This window comes from Solanum stenotomum, chromosome 4, assembly GCF_019186545.1.
Source record: "Solanum stenotomum isolate F172 chromosome 4, ASM1918654v1, whole genome shotgun sequence".
NCBI lineage: Eukaryota > Viridiplantae > Streptophyta > Magnoliopsida > Solanales > Solanaceae > Solanum > Solanum stenotomum.
In genome coordinates this window covers 43,306,535-43,327,927 of record NC_064285.1, presented here as the reverse complement: position 1 = coordinate 43,327,927, position 21,393 = coordinate 43,306,535, and the positions used below count along the sequence as shown (strand labels likewise).

The 21,393-nt window shown below is 36.2% G+C and overlaps 1 long non-coding RNA gene and 2 pseudogenes across 1 annotated transcript; 2 read left to right on the top strand and 1 right to left on the bottom strand.

Annotated features, from left to right (window-relative positions):
• The first annotated feature begins 4,416 nt into the window (after nucleotides 1-4,416).
• LOC125861515 (DExH-box ATP-dependent RNA helicase DExH6-like) lies at nucleotides 4,417-7,598 on the top strand (annotated as a pseudogene).
• A 4,715-nt stretch (nucleotides 7,599-12,313) lies between these two features.
• Nucleotides 12,314-13,513, top strand: LOC125863088 (F-box protein CPR1-like; annotated as a pseudogene).
• Nucleotides 13,514-14,077: 564 nt separating this feature from the next.
• Nucleotides 14,078-14,466, bottom strand: LOC125863097 (uncharacterized). The gene is made up of 2 exons (XR_007446106.1): nucleotides 14,410-14,466; nucleotides 14,078-14,304 (listed from the first exon to the last, which is right to left on the bottom strand). It is a non-coding gene; the product is annotated as an uncharacterized LOC125863097 (long non-coding RNA).
• Nucleotides 14,467-21,393: the final 6,927 nt, after the last annotated feature.

Here is a 21,393-nt window from a genome sequence, read left to right as displayed (position 1 = left end):
ACGCAGTCACACAAAACTAAAATAACAATACGGAGAAGAATTCTCGGGATGTGATCAATTATAGGCAAATTTCACTATATGGGTAATTGAAACTACTAGTAAATAGCTAAATCTCAATAGGTAGGCTAGACTATAAGGGAGATAGCTTTCTCTCGAACAACTGCCCCGAATCAGGTGATTTATTTCGAACATCAACAAGCACCGCAATTGAGACCAACCCTCACCTTAATTTATCCACTCTCTTTTGAGCTAGATGGGTCGGATTGGATTTAGGATTCACTCTCTCGAGCTAAACCTATATCAACCCAATACATACAAACCATAATTAATCAATAACCTTGGCTCTAAAACCTCTCTTTCGAGCAAGCTAAGAACACAAAATTAGAACTGCATTTGCAACTACAATTTATGAATTAAACCACAACTAAAGATTAAACCCACTTCAATAGAGCATTTAAACTAGTAATTAAAAATACCCATAAACTAATTTAACCCATGATCACACCCCAAGAATTGAGGTTTTAGTCAGACATCATAAAAAGATAAAAACGGTTACCAAATCGATTAGCCATCACTGGGTAAGAGTATTCAAGCCTTTCCAATTTTTCAAATTGCAGAAAATTAGTAACCCACTTGCAAAATCTCCAAATTGAGTCTCAAAAAGCCTTCAAGTCTACTAAGAAATTATTTGATTAACTCAAAAGAAAAAGTCTAAACAGAAAGAGAACTCCTCAATTATCAGTTCAAAATCCAATTTATAGTCGCCAAAAAAAATAAGCCGAAAAAGGGCCATTAGGCGAGGTAAGTCGGGTTTGCATACAACTCTCACACTTACAAAGAGAACACATTCATGACTTCACCCATAGGTTTTCCCTATTTTCCAATCAACATTCGTTTCAACTCACTCAAGATCACAAAGGATTTTTCAAGGCTTGTAACAGGGCTGAGTGTAAAGGTATGGTCATTTAGGCTTAGTGGCTTCTACCTTCTTGAAGTATGGTCTGAACATCACTTTCCTCCCTTTTCTTTAACAATTCAAACATGTTGACAATCCACCCATTATTCAATTTCATATGAACTACTGGATACCCCATTTCTTTTGCTTTATTTCACAACTTTCTCAACCTTTTTCTTTTCTTTCTTCTTTTTCATTTTCTTTTCTCTTTTTTTTTACATGGAGGGGTTCCATTTTTTTCTTGACCATCATTCAAGGGAGATTTCTCACACTTCTTGCCTTTCCTTCTCGTTTCACCACACCCCCAACTTAGGCATTTGGCCTAAGTTGGCTATTCGAAAAAACCATACTTCATGAAAGTTATAGGTGGATGAATAAAGAGAGGTCATAATTGCTCAAGTTTCTTCTAAGAAAAAGGTAAGGCTCAAGAGGGGTCAAGCAAGGTTCACACATCTCACAAGGTTGTCCACAAAATAAGTATATTGTCAAATTGTTTCACTCTTCAAAATTGTTGCCTAAGATCATTTCAAGTGCTTGCATCACTCAATCAATCGGACCAACGGGGCAAATTCTAGGTGTTATCACACACACTGTTCAAAGTAATCTTATCACACAAGGCATTGTCACCAGTATCAAACAAGACTCCACACTTTCTAGCTAGTGTGCAATGTTTATTACAAGAGACTCATTCGACAACCGACTAGTCACAACGAGATGCTAAAAGTTTACACATTGTCTACGCAACTTCATTTGCCTTATCGTAGCCGCACATTAATTTCATTCAATTAAGAGCACTATTCAAGTCATCGGTATTGATCACAACCGATACTCAACTTCGCACAAGAACAGTCACAATCACACACAAATTAAAGAGGTGGCAAAATTTTAAAATTAGGTTCAAAACCATTTTCATTCAAAATAAGGGGCCACAAGCTAAAACATCTACAAGAGATCAAGATCAAAACATAAATATATATCAATAAACTAAGCCCAATATTCACAAACATAACAAAATCACAAGAGGTAGGTATGGAAATACCTCACCTTACCCAACAAAAAGAAGGAGTCATCCTCAAATGCAACAAAAACAATAACAAAGTATCACAAAATAACAGAGAGGTAGGGGAAAATCATCCTGTCTTCTTAGTCACTCTTTCTGTTGGGGAATCAGTGCCCGGAGTCACACTTTGCAGTTGGGCATCAGTGCCCGGTGTCTCAACAATTATAGCTGCACTGGAGCCTGCCATAGTGGTATCTCTCAAGGATGTATGAACAACAGAATGTACCATAGCCTCCTCCAAATCAGTTAGGCCCTCAAACACAGTCTCCTCATGAACACCTCCTCATCAGTCTCAGCCTCACTTTATAGCCGCGTCATCAGCTCTAACCTCATCTCCGGTGGTAGCCGGAGGCACATCAGAATGAGCTGGAATATCTGTGTCCAGGATCTCCACTGTCCCAAAAATTAGAGACATACAGTGGACTTCAGCTGGTCCACATCTTTCCTCAACTCCGTAATCGCGGCCTTTAAGGTCATCACCTAATGAGTAGCTCTCTAACCTCTCTCTCACACCTCTATCCTCATTGTGAGGGCCTCAATAGAATCTCTGAGAGGTGTCAATGCAATAGTGAGAGCTCTCTCAATCATCCCGGGTACCACAACCTCTAGACTGGAGGCACACACATCAACATGATAGGCTAGGTGTCCTATCCGTAGTAGCATGGCCTGGTTGAGTGGAGTTCGGCATGCAATAGTGCTAGCAGCATATCTAGGAGGTGGGGGAGCAACAGAAGAACTCAGAAAGGTAGTAGAACTAGTAGTACCTGAAGGCCCAGTGGCTGGAGTAGGGAATACTGCCTTTGCAAGGAATGTGTAAATATCAACCACCGTGGATGTGTCCACCGGGCTTGCTCTCCTTCTTTCAGCCTCATCCTTCTGGTACTCGGCCTCAATACGTCGGATGTCAGTAGAGGAGGTAGGAGTCACCTCCATATCTGCCTTCTCATCTCGCGGACACGGGCTTGTTTGCACAACTCGATGATCAACATCAGAAATGGAAGAGATGTCTGGTGCACTGTTTGCATCACCACTACTCCCCCAAGCCTCCATCACCATTTTCTCCCTCATCTCTCTAGTTTTGACAGCTGTCAAGCAAGTGTTGTCAAAGGCACACTTAAAATAAACTTAATCCCTGCAGTGAGGCTCAAAACGTGTTAAACGATTCGCCTTGCTTTATGTGCCCTTTAGTGTCGTCATCAAGGTTCTAAGACATACTTTTCCTCAATGAGCCTCTTCCAAAGAGGCGAAACTAAACAATTGATATTTCACTTTATCGTATTTTGTTTTTAATTTCTTTGTATATATATTTGTACTTCTTTTTCCCTTGGTGCCTTTTTTAACTAAAGCACATGGTTTATTTGCTCTTTGCACTTAAAGCCCCAACGGACCTTGGCATTTTTTTGCGCTATTTGCTTTTGATAACATTGAGTCAAGCAACCCCATTTGATCCTGATCTCACATAACCCTCTTTTTTCTCTTAATCTCCAAATCCATTGCTGAGCTTATTTGGATTGTAAGATTCTCACTCAGGATAGACCTTTACCTTTACCTGTTTATCACTATTCCTAAAGAGTTAACTATCAATGTGAGTTAAGCCAACGAACTACGGAAGGTCACCAAGTGTTCCTCCTTCTTGGGGGAACTTGAGCTAACTACCACCAACTCAAGCTTTTGCTAAATCTAAAAGTGAGGCTCCTCCTTTGTTTCTATCCCCAAAACCATAACTTTCTTCTAGAGTAATATAAAGACTCCTAATATTTGCAGTATTTTTCGAGATAATCTTTAGGTAAAACCACAAGTTTCTAGATACATTATTGATAGATGTATAGATCAATGACATTAATTTATTACTTGAGTGTTTGGTTTCTAACTGAGCCTTTTATACCCATAGAAAGTCTAAATGGTCAAATATAGCAATTCTCCTTTTGCAATATGTCATTGTGAATTGAATCATATCCTGAATATTACTCAAGATTACATGTTGAAAACCGTAATCCAAGTGCAAGTTCTAGATTTGTGGGAGTAATATTTTTGTTTCTTCCATCTTATTTCTTTATCTGGTGTGTTCCTTACGAAGTTATGATGTTCATATTTCTCTTTCTTCTTTTCCCTTCTATCATAGTTCTTTGCAATAATATATTTAGTTATTATCATTTATTTACTTTTTTACTTGGCTCTTTGATTTATGTTTGTATCTCATAAGTCCGGCTTCAATCTGTGTGGTGTTTGTTTTGTTACTTCCAATGTTCATTTGTCAGGTAATCCTTTTCTACTTCTGCTTGTTGAGATGCTTATATTTTCTAATTTGACACACATTCTCAGTTGTGCTTCTTCTTTGTTTTTTATTGCCTAACAAACTTCAAATTTCATAGGACGAAATTCAGAGATGGATCACTACTCCGATTTCATGCTCGCTATTCTCAGATGCATTGGTTTAATCTATTTCATTAGTTACATAGATACGTGGATTATAATTTTGTCCGTCATGAATGATCTTTCTGACAGGAGTTGGGATCATAATGTGCTAATTTTTGGCTTGCTAACTGGCCACGTCAATTAACCTCCTTTCTGTAGCTTACTTATGCAAACCTGTCTGGATTATAGAAATTAACTTGTCATTTTCATTCAAGAAAACATAAAAAGGTGTCACTACTTAATTTCTTTTAATTTAAACCACTGTGAAACATCAAATGTTCAAGTTGATCTTTGTTTACTTGTAGGGACTTGCTTCCTTCATATCCAAATTTGCGTTTGGTAAGACTTCTCAATTTGCTTTTGTATTGTAATAAAATAGTGCCTCTTTTTCTTGTTTTTATTCCAGTAATATGTATGTGGTTTTATGATATAATCAATTGAATTGACCTCCGAACAGGTTCTGATGAGTGCTACACTAGATGCTGAACGTTTTTCAAAATACTTTGGTGGCTCCCCAGTTATCCGAGTCCTTGGATTTACTTATCCTGTAAAACCTTTCTCCTAGTTTCCATATACTGATTTATCTCTTTGTTGATTTATGATGTGAGTTTTTGAAGTATTTACACGCCTCTACACCTATGTCAAGTAAAAACATTTAATCTAGAGGATGTACCTTCTATTGTAAAGTCAACTAAAATTAATCACCTTGACTCCACCTCATCCTGTGTCATGCCTGAGGAATCAATATTAATAGAAGAGTACAAAGTTGCCTTAGATGAAGCAATTAATCTGGCTTTTTTAGATGATGATCTGGATCCCCTTTTGGATCTAATATCGTCTAAAGGGGGACCAAAAGTTTTCAATTATCAATATTCTTTGAGTGGAGTGACACCATTGATGGTGTTTGCTGGAAATGGCTGCGTTGGTGACATTTGCATTCTCCTCTCTTTTGGTGTTGACTGCCATTTACGTGCTAATGATGGGAGAACTGCTCTAGATTGGGCTGAACAGGAGAATCAGACAGAAGTTGTTGAAATAATTAAGGAACACATGGAGAAATCATCTTCCATAGACTTGGAGGACAGGGCCATCCTTGTTTTCCTTCCTGGTTGGGAGGACATTAACAGAACACGAGAGAGATTGAGAGCAAGCCACTATTTCAATGATTAGTCTAAGTTTTCAGTGATCGCTCTCCATTCTATGGTTCCTTCTGTGGAGAAAAAGAAGTTTTTTAGACATCCTCCTCCCGGTTGTCGCAAAATTGTTCTTTCAATTAATATTGCTGAAACTGCCATTACAATTATGTAATAGACAGTGGACGAATGAAAGAAAAAAAGTATGACTCTTATAATAATGTATCAACTCTACAATCTTCATGGGTCTCAAAAGCAAGTGCAAAGCAAAGAGAAGAGCGTGCTGGGCAGTGCCAACCATGAATTTGTTATCATCTTTATTCAAAACTTCGAGCAACTTCATTACCTGATTTCCAGGTTCCTGAGATTAAGAGGATTCATATAGAGGAACTATGTCTTCAGGTGCTTCATTATTCTTCCTCGTCATTTGGGAATATGATTTTTGTACTGGAAATACTTTGCATGATGATTAGGTGAAGTAAGTTTTACCAGTTCAAATAAAAAAATGATTAGGTGAAATATATTGAGCTTCTTGTTGGTAGTTGAAAACATTGGCCAGAGATGGAAGGAGGTGAAGAAACTTGTAATAATGAAAATAAAAATTAATTCAGTAGGCTTTTGAAAATTATTCTAGTTTTGTTCACAACAAATCTACTTACAGTGAATATGAACTATTTAACAAAACAGTTTGTTGTATAGCAGTTTGAATACCTTTTCTTTGGCAGGTCAAGCTTCTTAACCCTGATTACAAGATAAAAGAATTCCTGCAGAAGACACTTGATCCTCCGGTTTATGAGACCATACGTAATGCAATCATTGTTCTTCAAGATATTGGGGCTTGTCATTTGATGGGAAACTTACAGAGTTTGGAGAAAGGCTAGGATCTTTTCCAGTTCATCTGCTTACAAGCAAGATGCTTTTAATTTCCATCTTATTGAACTACCTTGACCCAACATTGACTATGGCTTGCGCTTTTGACTATAGAGATCCATTTACCCTACCCATGTTGCCAAATGAGAAGAAGAGAGCTACAACTGCAAAAGCTGAGTTAGGCTCATGGTATGGTGGAAGAAGTGATCAATTAGCAGTTGTGGCTGCGTTCGAGGGCTGGAAAAGTGTGAAAGAAACTGGTCAAGAATTGAAGTTTTGTTCCAAGTACTTTGTATCTTCAAGCACTATGCATATGCTATCAGGAATGCGTAAACAACTTGCATCTAAACTATTCAGGAATGAGTTTATTCCCGGAGATGGATCTTCCTGTAACCTTAACGCATGGGATCCAGGCATACTACATGTTGTTCTTGTTGCTGGTTCGTACCCTATGGTTGGAAGATTGCTCCCGCGTCTGAAAAGTAATAAAAAGGTTGTTATTGAGACTGCAGGTGGTGATAAAGTTTGATTAAGCCCTCATTCAACTAACTTCAAGCTTTAATTCCAAAAATTCTATGAGCAATCATTAATTACATATGATGAGATAACTCGTGGTGATGGAGGTCTGCTTATAAGGAATTGTAGTGTCTTTGGGCCACTCCCACTATTGTTGTTGGCAACAGAGATTGTAGTGGCTCCTAGAAATGAAGATGATGATGATGAAAGTAATTATGAAGATGTTGATGAGGACAATGGCGAGGAAGGTAATATTAAAGCAGATTTGTCAGAAGCCCATCAAGCAGAGAAAATTATTTCTTCTCCTGATAATACATTTAAGGTTATTGCTGATGGATTCCTTTTGAGTCAACAACTCTGGACGTCGCTCAAATTTACTGCCTGAGAGAGAGATTAGCTGTAGTAATTTTATTCAAGGTAGTTTTTTTGTTCTGCATTGTTTTAAAGAGAGAATCTCCTTACGCCTCCCCTCCACTCCCCAAGCAAAATGAGAAGAACAGATAGCAAAACAACACAAAGTAATTAGGGTATCATTCTGTTGCTATGTCAAGATAGTTATTGACATATGTGGCTTTTGGTTGATCTAATGTGTAAGTGAATGTTATTACAGGTCACACATCCTGTAAAAGTTCTTCCTTTAGTTAAATGAATAGTGAGATAGCCGTTTCTAGTTCTGTTTTACATGAAAGTAGATGGTCATTTATCTTTGATAAACATCTTTACTTTGTAATAGTAAGAACAAATTGATGCCTAGAGCATAGTTATTCTTTCAAATAATTTTATATAGAACAAATTGATGCCCAAAGCATGACTACTCTTCCAAACTATTTAATACATCTAAAACAAGTTTTTGACAAACAAAACTTCATTTTCTTATTTTGATTCTTATACTTTCTTATGTGTTGAAGAAGAAAATGTTTGACAACAAAGGACATTTAGATCGAAGGGAGATGGGTTTTTAGGCAAGGAAATTTTCACATATACAAACCCTTCAAATATATATTTTGCAATTTTACATGATATATATTGGAGTATCAATTTTCACTTCAGCTCTTTCTAACATTTGAATTGTTAATTTGAATATTTGTAGACAAGTTCTCACCAGGTTTGAGCATCTTTTATTTAAGGTCACATGATATCTATTGGGTGGTTAAGTTGTACAATAAAATTGATGTAGCGATTAGAAAAAGAAGTCTGAGCTGGTCCAACTAACAAGTTTGAGAAATTTGGAAAATTTACAGGGAAAAACGAAAGAAACACCATTACTTAGTTTGTACCACTTGTGCATAGAATTTTTGAAAATCTGTATTTTCCCGTCCTTAACATTTCATATATATGCTTATTACTCGCGTAAATCATATCATTATCGTATAATTTTATGCAATTTTAGCTTTATGTTTTTACATGTACTATTTTGTCGCTCTTATTTATTTCTTAGTAGTTGTGCTTACTCCTTCATCACCAAATGACTATCCAAACATTCAGCACATGAAAATATACAGGGAAACAAGTGTTGCATCTGAATCTTCAGAAAATTGGATTGTCCACGCTTTTCAAAGAGTTGTAAAAGGCCAGTCTACTTATAATTGTAGAATTAATGACTATACTTCTAACATTAAGATTTTAATGAACTCTTAATGGAGAAAGCTATTGATTCAGACGAACGTAGAGTAAATAATATTTAAGAGATTGGCCTTGGTTGTATGAAATGCATAAAATCAAAAGTTAGGTGATCTCACCAATTGATGTTTATAGAATTGAAAACAAAAGGATGTCAATTGACATAGTTTCCATTATGTTACATTAGAGTAAGGTCTATTTGTGGAGTTGCTTTTTTTTTTTTCGTATTAATATATGATTTGTCTTGGTTTTTATGTAATTTTCTATTTTTATTTTTGTGGTTATTCACCTGAAATGTAATCTTGGTTTGTATATATTTTTTAAAAATTATTTTATTTGGTTTATCAATTAATTAAATAAAAAGGGGTAGAAAATCAGAAGAGATTAATACAACATGACTGGTGTAGATGATTGTGCTAATTATGCTTCGAACCTTTGTTTGATAGCTTCTGATTGATTTACTCGGGGTTGAAAATTAAGCCATCCACACCAGCGAAAGGGTTATAAAAGGTCAGTCTACTTAGGTACCTGCAATTGAGCTTAGATGGGATTATAATAATGTAACTTATTATATTCTCTTTTCATACATATTTACCCTTTGTATTGTCTATTATTGCAGGAGATATCTTCCTTACTTTTGTGCTTTTTGGTGCCTGCAAAGGAAGCTTTTTGAAATTATCATCCGGTTATCTATTATTGCAGGAAGTATCTTTCTTACTTTTGTGCTTTTTTGTGAATGCAAAGAAAGCTTTTTGAAATTATCAGTCGGTACAACTATGCTCAATAGAGGAGACACATCATAAGGAACTAACAAAGATGTTATCCAGATTTTTGCCGCTTGATTTAACCCAGGTTAGTCGTTTGAACTCTTCAAGTTGATAATTCAGAAGACCTAACCAAACGCTTGGTCAAAGAACTTAGCAGTAAACATGAGGTATTGATGGAGGGTAAAAATTTTTGGGATGACTTTGCTAACTCTATAATTTGCATTAAACAAGAATTTTAGAGGCCTGAAGCCTATTGCATTCAAATATAAGATTTAAAAATTTGAGGGAGAAGGAACATCAAAGACAAATGAAACTGCATGTGGCAAAATTTGCAATTCCTCCTTTTGTCTTTTGTCTTTTCTCTTTCAAGCCTGTTTCTTCATCTTTTTTACCATTTTGAATGGTTCCAAAAAATAATCTTGCTTTAGATGTATGCTTTCCATTTATTTGTTATCTATTAGTCTCTGTTATTAATTAATCTAAACGTCTTTGTTATTAAATATTGATTTACAAATGTACATTTAGTAGCTATGAAGATCCTCTCTTGGGGGTCATAGACACTTTTAGCTTCTCCTTTTCATTTCATTATCACTTTCTCTCGGTCTTCTTTCATTTCTTTTCAAATTTGTAGTATTTTTAGTGTTGAAGTGGTTTCTATATATTGCTATTTTTTCTCTGTGTTCTTCTCCAATCTTAACTAGTTTAGATTCTATATGCATTGATTCAGAGTTTCTGCGCTATTTACTCATCACAATGTAGGGATGTATAGCTTGAAAAATTGATATTTAGGAACTTCTCTAACATTGTGAAAACATTAATTGATACCTCTTCTTAGCTACTTGATTGGATTAACTATTTCAGTAGAATCGATAACTATTATTTTGTGTATTCATTTTCTACATTTTCCTTGTTGTATTCCATAATTATAGATTTAAATGTCGACTACACAAGAAAATTAATTGATGAATACAATAGTGTTTGCCAATTAGGTGCTCCATGTATTAGTCTTATTCTTGGCAGTAGTGTTTGCAAGTTAGTTTGTATAGTATGGAATATGGACTTGAGACTAAAATTATGTTCTCTATCTGGTGTAAATAATTTCATGTAGAAGATAATTTTGGTTCTTCTTATTGTTGTATGTATTAGTTACTAATTAAATTTTTGCCTGTTGTGCACGACACTTTGATCTTGGAGCTGAATATGGAAGTGGAAGTGAGAGAGATTTGGGTTGTTAAGGGTCTCATGTCTTGGTGAATTTTTGAACATTGCTTTTAAAACTTTTGTACATTTCTTTCAGGTTCTTCTCTGTGCATATTAAATGAAAAGAACGGTAAGAAAGTGAGAGTTGTAATTGCTAAAAACATTGAGAAGATTCATTAGCAAAGGCGAAATGAGAATTATGCCCCTATATTTCATGGTTGATGAGGAAACAGAAATCATGAAAATTGTTAAAATTGAATTTATCCTTTATTCATCTATGGAGTCAATCCATTTCTCACCTTTATATGTATGGGAGTTTAGTACTTCTTTTTTCAAGTGTGATATAGTCTTTCATTTGGTGAAGATTTCAGGGTATTTTAGCAACAAACTTTTTCTTTTTAATAAGCATATTTTAAAAAATTACTCGTCAAGTTGCGCTACAATTCATCCAATTAAATTGGAAAAATAGTATTCTCTTAGCTTCTCATATCATATGTACATTTGACCTAAGATACCATTACTTCTGACATAGATGCAATTAAATCTTATCAAAATTATAGAAAAATCAAAGTTTGATTTTCCTTTTAGTCGTTTCATAATTTCAAGGACACACCAAATAACGTGTTGAGCCCGTGCTAGCACGGGCCATGCNATATATATATATATATATATATATATATATATATATATATATATATATATATATATATATAATGAACCTTGTATTTCTGATGTGGCAACTTAAAGAGTGTGCATGAAAGAGAAGAAGCATGTGTGGATTGTGAAAACCATGAGTTTACCTCATGTCATTCCATTCCTTCAACAATTTGTGGACTTCAATTCATTTTGCAAAAAGTAAATCTCAAAAATTAAAGTAAAAAGATTCAATGCTATAAGTAAAATAGATTCACCAATAAAGATGATAAATAGCTCTCAATGGAATTAATGGGTCGATATTTTCTACCAGTGCCACTTTCAATGCTATAAATAATAGGACAAGAGGAGCATAGATAGTATATATCAACATCCCTCATCACTAGCTAATTACAACTAGGGTTTAATTTCCAAAAATTCTCACTCTTTCAAGTTTTGAATCTTGTTCTTGAAAAAAAATGGTGATTGTAAGCGGAAACACATCACCTTTTCGTCCTTATGGGATAGAAGCAAGGCTTGTAATTAGCTTTTGTTTGAATAGAGAGTTTGATAATGATGATGATGATAGAGCAAAAGTAGCACCTGCAACATAATATGGTTTGGCATTATATGTGTGTTTTCTTTCGAAAACATGAAGCTTATATATATAATATGGTTTGTGAGGGAGAAATTGGTGTTTAATTTTCTCCTTAGAATGAATAGGAAACTAAACCCTAGCTATATATATGAGAATTTGTCTTCTTTTATTAGCCAAAAAAAATATATAGTTTTCCCCCCCCCCCCCCCCTATATTAACATAAGCACTTTTTCTTATTATTAATTGAAGCAATTATATATTTAGAATTAAAAAGATGTCATGTCAAAATTGAACCATTTTTCCATTACACATCATCCTTAATAATAATGGTTGAATTTTGAGCATGGAAAATTGCTTCATATATTTCAAGAACTGAGGAACTTCAAACATCAAATTTAATCTCATATTTCAGAAATGAAGCTACATTTATGGACTACTTTAGATTCTCCTATTTTTATTTCCTTCCTTACATATCCATTTGAAGATAAACCCAAAAATAAAAGAAAATAAAAAATCGCGAAAAAAACAAGAGAGTATTAAATGGTAATGAATCTATCTGAAGATGTAATTTTCGAGATTTTGACAAGATTACGTGTAACTTCTTTGATAAGGTTCAAATTTGTTTGCAAATTCTGGTATTCTCTCATCAAGAACCCTAATTTCATCTCAAAACATTTGCATAACCTAAATAACAAACAAAATCATCTCCATTTGCTAATTAGTCATCGCGGAAACATTACAAATAAAAGGATCCTCTCATTGTCACAAAATGACACATTTGATGTTTTCATCAATCAAGATTTTCCAGAATACTTCAAAGACAAATTTGGTCATGTAAGACTTATAGGTCCATGTAATGACATTGTTTGTTTATGTGGGGTATCCAAATAACATTGTTCTATGGAATCCATCAATTAGAGACTACAAAATATTACCTCAATCACATATTCAACGTCTTGTTGGATCAACAGTACATGGGAGTGATTTTGGATTAGGGTTTTATTCGAAGAAAAATGATTATAAGATAATACAAATTTTATTTTGTCTATCGATTGATCGTGTTTTTGTTTATCAAGTTGAGATATACTCTTTGAATACAAATTCATGGAGGAAGTATAAAGGGATTGTGCCATCTAAAATAAAGTATGGTAATACTTCATGGAATATGGTATATGAAAATGAATTTTTTTGTTGGTTAGGTCAAGATGTTGATAATCATGAGGTGATACTTTTATTCAACATGAGTGAAGAGATTTTTCAAAATATTAAGTTACCATCAAATATTCGAGTTTTTGGAGAGCAAGAAATTATGAGGAGTGTTTGGGTGATTTTGCCATTTAAAGAATCAAGTTCACCTATTGTTTATTGTTTAAAAGAAGTAGAGAAGTATTATGATAAATGGGTGATGAATAATGAAATGGGAGTTGAAAATTGTTGGACTAAATTGCAAAGAATTGGTCCTATTTCTAGGGTGGAAAGGCCTTTAGGGTTTTTGAAAAATGGTGAGCTAATTTTGGAAAATAGCTCTGGACAATTAGTGATTTATGATCCTTCAAATCAAGAAATGAAGACACTTGGATTTTATGGGAAAAGAGGTAAGCTGGAAATAGTTGTTTATAAGGAGAGTTTAGTTTCAGTCAATTGATATCGTAGATAAGGTCTACATTCATCCCACTCGATCCTCAGACTCCATTATATTGTTGTTGTTGTTGATATTGCTTCTATGTGAATAACAATGGAGACAAATTTAAAATCTAGAATCAATGAGTTGAAAATGAAAATCGTGTTAATTTATGTATATATTTTAGATGTTTTTGGTGTATGTATGTTTGGTTCGAGAAGAAAGTAATGGATTTAATTAATTGAACTAACAGATCCTATCCAGAATGCACTCACCTTTGAAACAATAGTATATATTTTTCATAGCTATATGAACCCTTGAAGTTGATGTGAAACTAATTTCTTCTTGTACATAAATATGAGTCTGGAGACAAAAGAGCAAAAAGATTGAGTGAAATTTCCAAAAGTGCAATAAAAATAAGTTTGAAATCAAAATGGTAACATTTAACAGGAGGGTGACGACCTCTAAATTGGGGTAGGAAGGCATAGGTCCCTATGCGCCTTACAAGGCGCAAGGAGACATGCTTTCTACTCCAAACAAAAAAGTCTGAAAATCTCAAAACATGCATTTCTTTGTTCTGTTTATGAATAGTCAAATGCTCAGACTATAGTCAAGAGCCTTTGAGACATTACAATTTTGTACATACAACAAAAAAATACAACATTCATCTATCTTCCCTTTGATGTAGCAAACCCCATTTTGATTCCTTACAGCATACATACAACACCATATATGTTTACTTACTTTACCTTCTTGGAGTAACAAAAAAGGGAAGATTCTTGTTGTTGCTTCTGTGAAAAAAAACCTCTGTTAATTGTGAGAATAAATCTGTCTAAAACCTGATTTGATAAGGTCCATTTCCACGCTTCCGCTTAGAATGACCTCTTTGCATGGTACCTCTATGCGCAGATGATCCCTGTACAAATGGACTCTTTGAGATACAGAGCTTTGAGCAAATTTAATCCAATAAAGCAAGTATTTTGGACAAGATAATTTGATGATTGATTCTAGTTTGTCTTACCTTTGATACATGAATGCCACCTCTTTGATGATGGATATTGGGGCGGAGATGCCGACCGTTGTTGTCACGCCCCAGATTCAAGGGTGCAACTGACTCCTAATGCCAGAACTCAGGCTCGAGCTGACCCTGCTGAACCATTTGCTAGTAGCGTATGGCAGCCACAAACAGTCAAAAAAACAAATAAGTATATCTTGGCTTAAAATTAAGCCCTCGGCCGGCAAGGCCCCTGTCAACTAATCTATAAAGGAAACAGTTACTCCCAGGAAATCATATAAATAAATAGCCAACTTGCACAAAAGTCCTGATTGGGCCGTCGAGGCCACCATGATATCTATACCAAAACTAAAAACAGGTAAATATCAGTACAATACATCAAACAGCTCACAACCTTCAGCAAACCAACAACATAGGCCAGCATGGCCATAACGTAGCTATAAACCCCACACACTAGTCTGCAAGCCTCTAAGAGTAGTAAAGATTGGTGGGACAGGGCCCCAGCCTACCCATGAGAATATATACAACAAAAGGTAACAAACCTCCCAACTCTGGCAGCTCCGGAGGAAAGGGGCTGACCAACCGGATAAAAGTCAATCCTGCTGATAAGGAGGTCTACTCGGTCGTCTGTCAGGACCTTCATGCATGAATGCAGCACCCCCAAGGCAATGGGGCGTCAGTACAAAATAATGTACAGAGTATGAAAGGCAATAGACTATGATGAGGTATCCTTATAGACTGGAATAATCTGACAAATAAATTAAGGATAAGATAATTGTACTAACCTGCTTCTAAATCTAAATTTATCAAAAATAATAAAACAACAACCTAACCAAGCCCCCATAAGCTCGGTAGGTACAAACAGTACACAAGACCACCTACTCAGGCCCCCATAAGCCCGGAAGGTGCCAATCAGCCTGTATACCCCTATCGGTAGTCCCCTAGCCCCGCAGGAAGTCACATAGCCCTCTTAGGCATCAACATAGCTTATCGACAACTCATAGCCCTCTTAGGCAACAACATGGCCCTGTAGGAAGCACATAACCTTCTTAGGCGTCAATATATATCCCTGTAGGTAACTCATAGCCCTTCTAGGCATCAATATAGCTCCGTAGGCAACTCATAGACCTTTTAGGCATCCATATAGCCCTGTAGGCAGAACATAACCCTGCTAGGCATAGATCACATTCCTGCAACTAACCACAATAGCCCAAAGGCAACAATAACAATCCAACAGCTAAAAGTGAGTAATTTAGTTATAGGCAACCTATACAAATAGCCTCTAAGTCGTGTCCAATATACGAATGTTACTACTTAATAAGAATCCCGATAAGAGAGGATTATACGCACTCGAGCAGCCAACAATCAATAATAATGGCTACAAGTATAACAACGATAACAACTCAATTACATTGCTCCTAAGCTTTAAGGAAACATGCCATAGGAAGAAAATAGCCTTAAGATACCTTTTTCGCTAAATTCACGTGGCCTAACGACTTTAACTCATAACTCCCTCGATACTACAACAAGGTAGGACCATAATCAACACACAAAATAAAAGATACCATGACAATACGATAAAAGATATGTATTTCCGTCGCAAATTGCTATTTGCTGCTTATAAAAGCTAGAGTCGATGAAAGAAGGGTCTTACCTCGATCTTAGGTTCGTAATTCACCTCAAAACCTTCAAATATATTCAAACCCCTGCTGTCCCAACACTAAAGTGTGATATGCTACGCAATCGAGAAAACAAATGATACCACGATGATGAACCCAACGCGTAGAACAACTTTCGTCAAGGACTTAAGTCGAGAAAATCTATACTTCACTTGATCCTAGAAATGGGTTTCTCTAATTTCTATGGTTTTTAGCTTAAAAATGAAGAAAAATGTCGAAGGAGAAGATATATGTAACATTCCACCGACTTAGGGCCCCACCTCACGTGCCTGCTTGCGCAGTCCCACGAAAATGCGAATATCTCTCTATTCTGAAGTCGTATGAATGAACGGTTTGATGCGTTAGAAACTAGACTCGTAGAACTTCGATTTCATAGCTTGCGGGGACCACAACTCTTAATAGATTGGGAGAAAACGTCCGAGACATTTGACTCAAATTTCAGACAAATCTTTAAAAAGGAATTTACTGTAACTTTCTCCAACTTTTATTTTGCCACTTATCTAAATTCAAAACTTGAGATACAACACTCGAACAATTAAAATATCACATAACACATCATTTTTAATTTATTACTCACCCTCCTTGGCTTTCCACGAAGATACAAGTTAATTTAGATGTTTTGAAAAGTCGGGGTGTTACAGTTGTACTCAAATGAATTGGGAGAAATGTTAGGATTCATATCCATTATGTTTTTCCATCTAGGATCAGACTGACCAATCTCAGTAGCACTAACCATTGTAGTAAGTGAGTCCACAGGCTGGCAATGAGATTCCTGACATTCCATTGTACAAGCATTTGCTTTAACATGTCCACACATAAAAGCTTTTATGAATTTTAGCTGGAATAGTTGTGGTGAGGTTTGCAGAGAATACACTAAAGATCNTCCGTGGATTCTTCCATCCATGGAGTCCCTAGTTGTACCACAATTGTGAAGATGAAATCCCCAATTCAAGTTAGGGTTCCTTCCAATATTATGGGTTATGTTGAGTATGAATCCAATTGAGTGGATATTGATTGTTTATGATATAATTATTATTATGAATAAATTACATGTTTTCTATGCCTAAACTTAGTCGAATTGATGAAATTGGAGTATATCCATTACGTTTTTCCACCTAGGATCAGACTGACCAATCTCAGTAGCACTAACCATTGTAGTAAGTGAGTCCACAGGCTCATGCGGCAATGAGATTCCTGACATTCCATTGTACAAGCATTTGCTTTAACATGTCCACACATAAAAGCTTTTATGAATTTTAGCTGAAATAGTTGTGGTGAGGTTTGCAGAGAATACACTAAAAATCTCCTAGCTTCTAATTGATCGGATAAGATCAGATCCAATCGGATCTGATCGTAGCTTCGAGTTCAGGTGCCGTACTGCGGCTGGATCGGAAATGAGGGGGACATCGAACCTACTTCCAAGAGGTCAAGGTTGCTTGCTAACTCTCAGCCACTTTAAAGCATTTCTTTGTCCCCTTATCACACCAAGTGTGTCAAGCACAGACTCACAAACATATGCTCATATAGGCTTTATCCTAAAAGCACACGTTTACACCCCTATTTGTATGGCACCAGGAAGCTGCAACCCAATTAATAGTTGTATAAAAAATTGCAATAAATGTTCAATATTGGTCAAATTTCATCTTCCTGATGTTCTTTCTATAAAATCTATTACTTCATCAAAAGAAGCATTGTAATAGATGTTCAATAATATCGATACCTAATTAATGTTCAACTACGAAGTCTACATCATTTTGACCGGATGTTGTTTGTGTGACAACTTCTTTTCTCACTTTTTCTTTCTCAATTAGGACCAATGTTTGAACTGTGCTCCAGATTCCCCCGGAGTACATAATTTTTCTCCCTGTGACTTGTGAGAAGGCAAAATATTTGTGTTGCATCTCAATGTTTGTACATTAACATTGAGAAATGCATATTAATTGAATACAACTCGACTAAATCGAGAATGCAAATGAATCAAACAGATTCTAATCGATCAAGAATAAGTTAAATAATAAGCTGATAATATATAACAGACAAAAAATAATTAATCACAAAAGTAAAAATGTTGTCTAATCTCTCATAAACTTATCAACGGGACAACATTATGGAGAAAGAAAGGGGAAGGAAAATCACCAAAAGTGACTATCGACTGACATGTAGTACTAACTTTTATGGATTTTGCTCATAGAGACTTTCTATATTCTCATTGAGTTCTTCCTAATACCATATACACCTATGAAATTGAGACAAAATAAGGAATTCTTCTTGGCCCTCATGACCATCTCCTGCCCAATAAACGCACCTACGTTTATTCTCTTCCCAGTAATAATAGATCGAAGACAGGCCGCCTTTGTGTGTCGGAGGATAGACTCATTTTGGGTTGGCATGATTGTTCTACTAATAAGCCCGAACCAATACCTTATCGCCACATTTAGGTCTTTCTTCTCTATTGGCACTCCGGGTTCAATCCACCTAGGAGTACTCTTAAAAAGGAGAGGAGCCATCCAATTTTTCATATCCTTTAATGTCGTTGTCTTGATCATACTCTGGTAGTCATCTGCAAAGTTATAAGTGCATCCCGAGACGGGGTTTTTATCCTCACTATCACATTTCACCTTCTTTCCCCGGACAATCACATTATCTACTGGTTTGAAGGTGTTGACTTTCCTCTTCCCTTGTGGCACCAAATCTCCGTAGGCCGAGTAGAACTCCCAGACTAAATCTATGTTGATAATTCTATTCTTATTTACTACTTCCTTGGTTCGGCAAGTAGCTACAAGGTGAGTTCTAACGTTGCGCACCGTTAAAAAGACTTTTAGACGAAAGAATTATCGATGCATGCAAAACACTATTCGATAATTACTTAGTTACTATTCAAACTTCGTTAATCGCTCATGGTTCCCACAACCCTAGTTGTGGATTTAGTTACCCATATTAAAAGAAAACAATTCATAATGTTTGAAGAATAAATCATGAACTTACGTAGTAGAGTAGAGTAATCCCAGAATTTCAACTTGAATTTCAAAGTAAAAATCACCAAAACATGCTTAGGAAATTAAGAATTGCTTAAGTTGCAAGTTAATCTCCCAAGCCAGAAACTAGAACAAAAATAATAATCTCCAACCTCCAAAAACGAGGTTTACATACCGTATATATAGAAAAATAAGTCCTAACTAAAACGGAAACGAAATAAGGAAATAAAGCTGTAGGACGCGTCTTCATTCTACGAGATGACCTACGGTCCGTAAGTCGATCTACGGTCCATAGGTCCCTTCCGTGGCTTAGGACGTGGGCAATTTTTCTTTCTTCAAAATCTACAAAATCTCTATCGCAATCGACGATTCAACAGCATGGACCGTAAGTCTATCTACGGTCCGTAACTCTTCTCCGTAATGCCACACTTAGAGATTTTTTCAGCTTCAGGTACTAGAGCCAATCTCTCAATGATTTGATGGAGCAACAGTACGGTCCGTAAGTCACAGCCGTGGTTCCTCACTTGGTCAAGAATTCCTTGATCTTCAGCAATTCCTATCCTGCCCTTCTACGACTATCATCTATGGGGCGTAACTGGACCTACGGTCCGTAAGTTGCCTCCGTAGATGCCCTTTTCTGCACTTCTTTCAGTTGTGTCTTCAAGTTTCCACGCCTGAACCTATTCCGTGCGAACATGAGAAAAACACATATAAACTAATACAAAATAGCCTTAGACACACACAACTCTTATGTGAAATGTATCAAAAATACAACAAACTCACGGTACATTACACCCGGATCCTAGATGGGTCATGCATCCTTTTAGAGCGTAGCTCTGCTCTTCGGGCATGTAGTAGCTGGTCATCCTTAGGCTCAGAGATGGGGCATGAGAGTCATGGGAATCTCCCTCATTGTCTGATTAGGTGAGGTGAGTCTCATAGATTCCCTCACTGTCGGAGCTGACCTCCAGTGACTCTACCACATATGCCTTTCCCTTTCCTTTGCATTTCCCTCATTTTTTCGGGAGCTTAGATGCCTTTGCCTTGGATGCAACTGCATTCTAATTTATTACAATTCCTCTTACCCCGCTTGCGGGGTGACATGTTTCTTCCTGACAGTTTGGGTCTAGGGATTTCTGCAGAACACATAGAATCATGTTAAAACAGTTTAAGAAAATTTCAGACGTTTAGTTGCAGAAAGACTCACTCAACCAGTCGGCGAGTTATCGAGTCACTTAGGCGAGCTAGATTGGGCTCGCCGAAAGTAGCAGCTCAAATTCTTTCTAGAATTAAGAAATTTCGGTGATATTCAGGGCCATTCTGTGACTCGCCAACACCAATCGGCGAGGTTGGGTAACCCACCAAAAGTTACAGTGCATTTTAAGGGTTAGGGAAGCAGATAGGGCGATCAAGAAGCTCGCCAAACGGCCCAATGTGCCAATTTTCAACCCCAAGCTTCAAAATCAAACCCACAGCCACCAAATTCAAAATCAAACACACACTATTCTATTAGCACTAGACCCATACTACTCATACCCTCGTGATACTCAGACTTCCCACAATTTTGGCCAAAATTAGCTATTTGACGACTTTTCCCCTTAAGAATGATGTCAAATGCTCCATCATTGGGAAAATTACGTCATTTGGCACAATTCGGGGTTACTTAGAGTTCACCCCACTAGACCCAACACAAATAAACCACAACCCAACAATTTAGAACCAATTTCATCAAACAAGACATGGGAATCGATCAATTTTAAGCCTTTAGACACACATTTCAATAAAATACGGGAAATCCAACACATAAACACAAGTAAAGCAATTACCCAACATATAACAACATCCAATTACCTATTGCATTTGATTTCAACCACAAACTTAAAGTACAGGGTTCGAAAAACCAACATGTATGCCGAAATTAGAACTTGAATAACTAGGCGCTAAAGTTCCCTGACTCCGAGCAGGATTTCACACAAAATGTAGGTTAAAAATAACAAAATATTGAAGATAAAAAATGAGGGTGCGAAGGTACGAGAGTTAGAAATGAGAGAAGATGAAGGATTTTGAAAGTTTAAACTGTTTGGGCTTTAAAACCTTTTAGTTAGCGGCACCATCGGTAGAGTAAGTTGTACTCGCCAACCCACTCGACGATGCACCGAGTGGTATTTCCCTCGCCGAGTGGTATTTTCCCCTAGCCTTTGATAATTTTGTCGATAACCACCNGACCCAACACAAATAAACCACAACCCAACAATTTAGAACCAATTTCATCAAACAAGACATGGGAATCGATCAATTTTAAGCCTTTAGACACACATTTCAATAAAATACGGGAA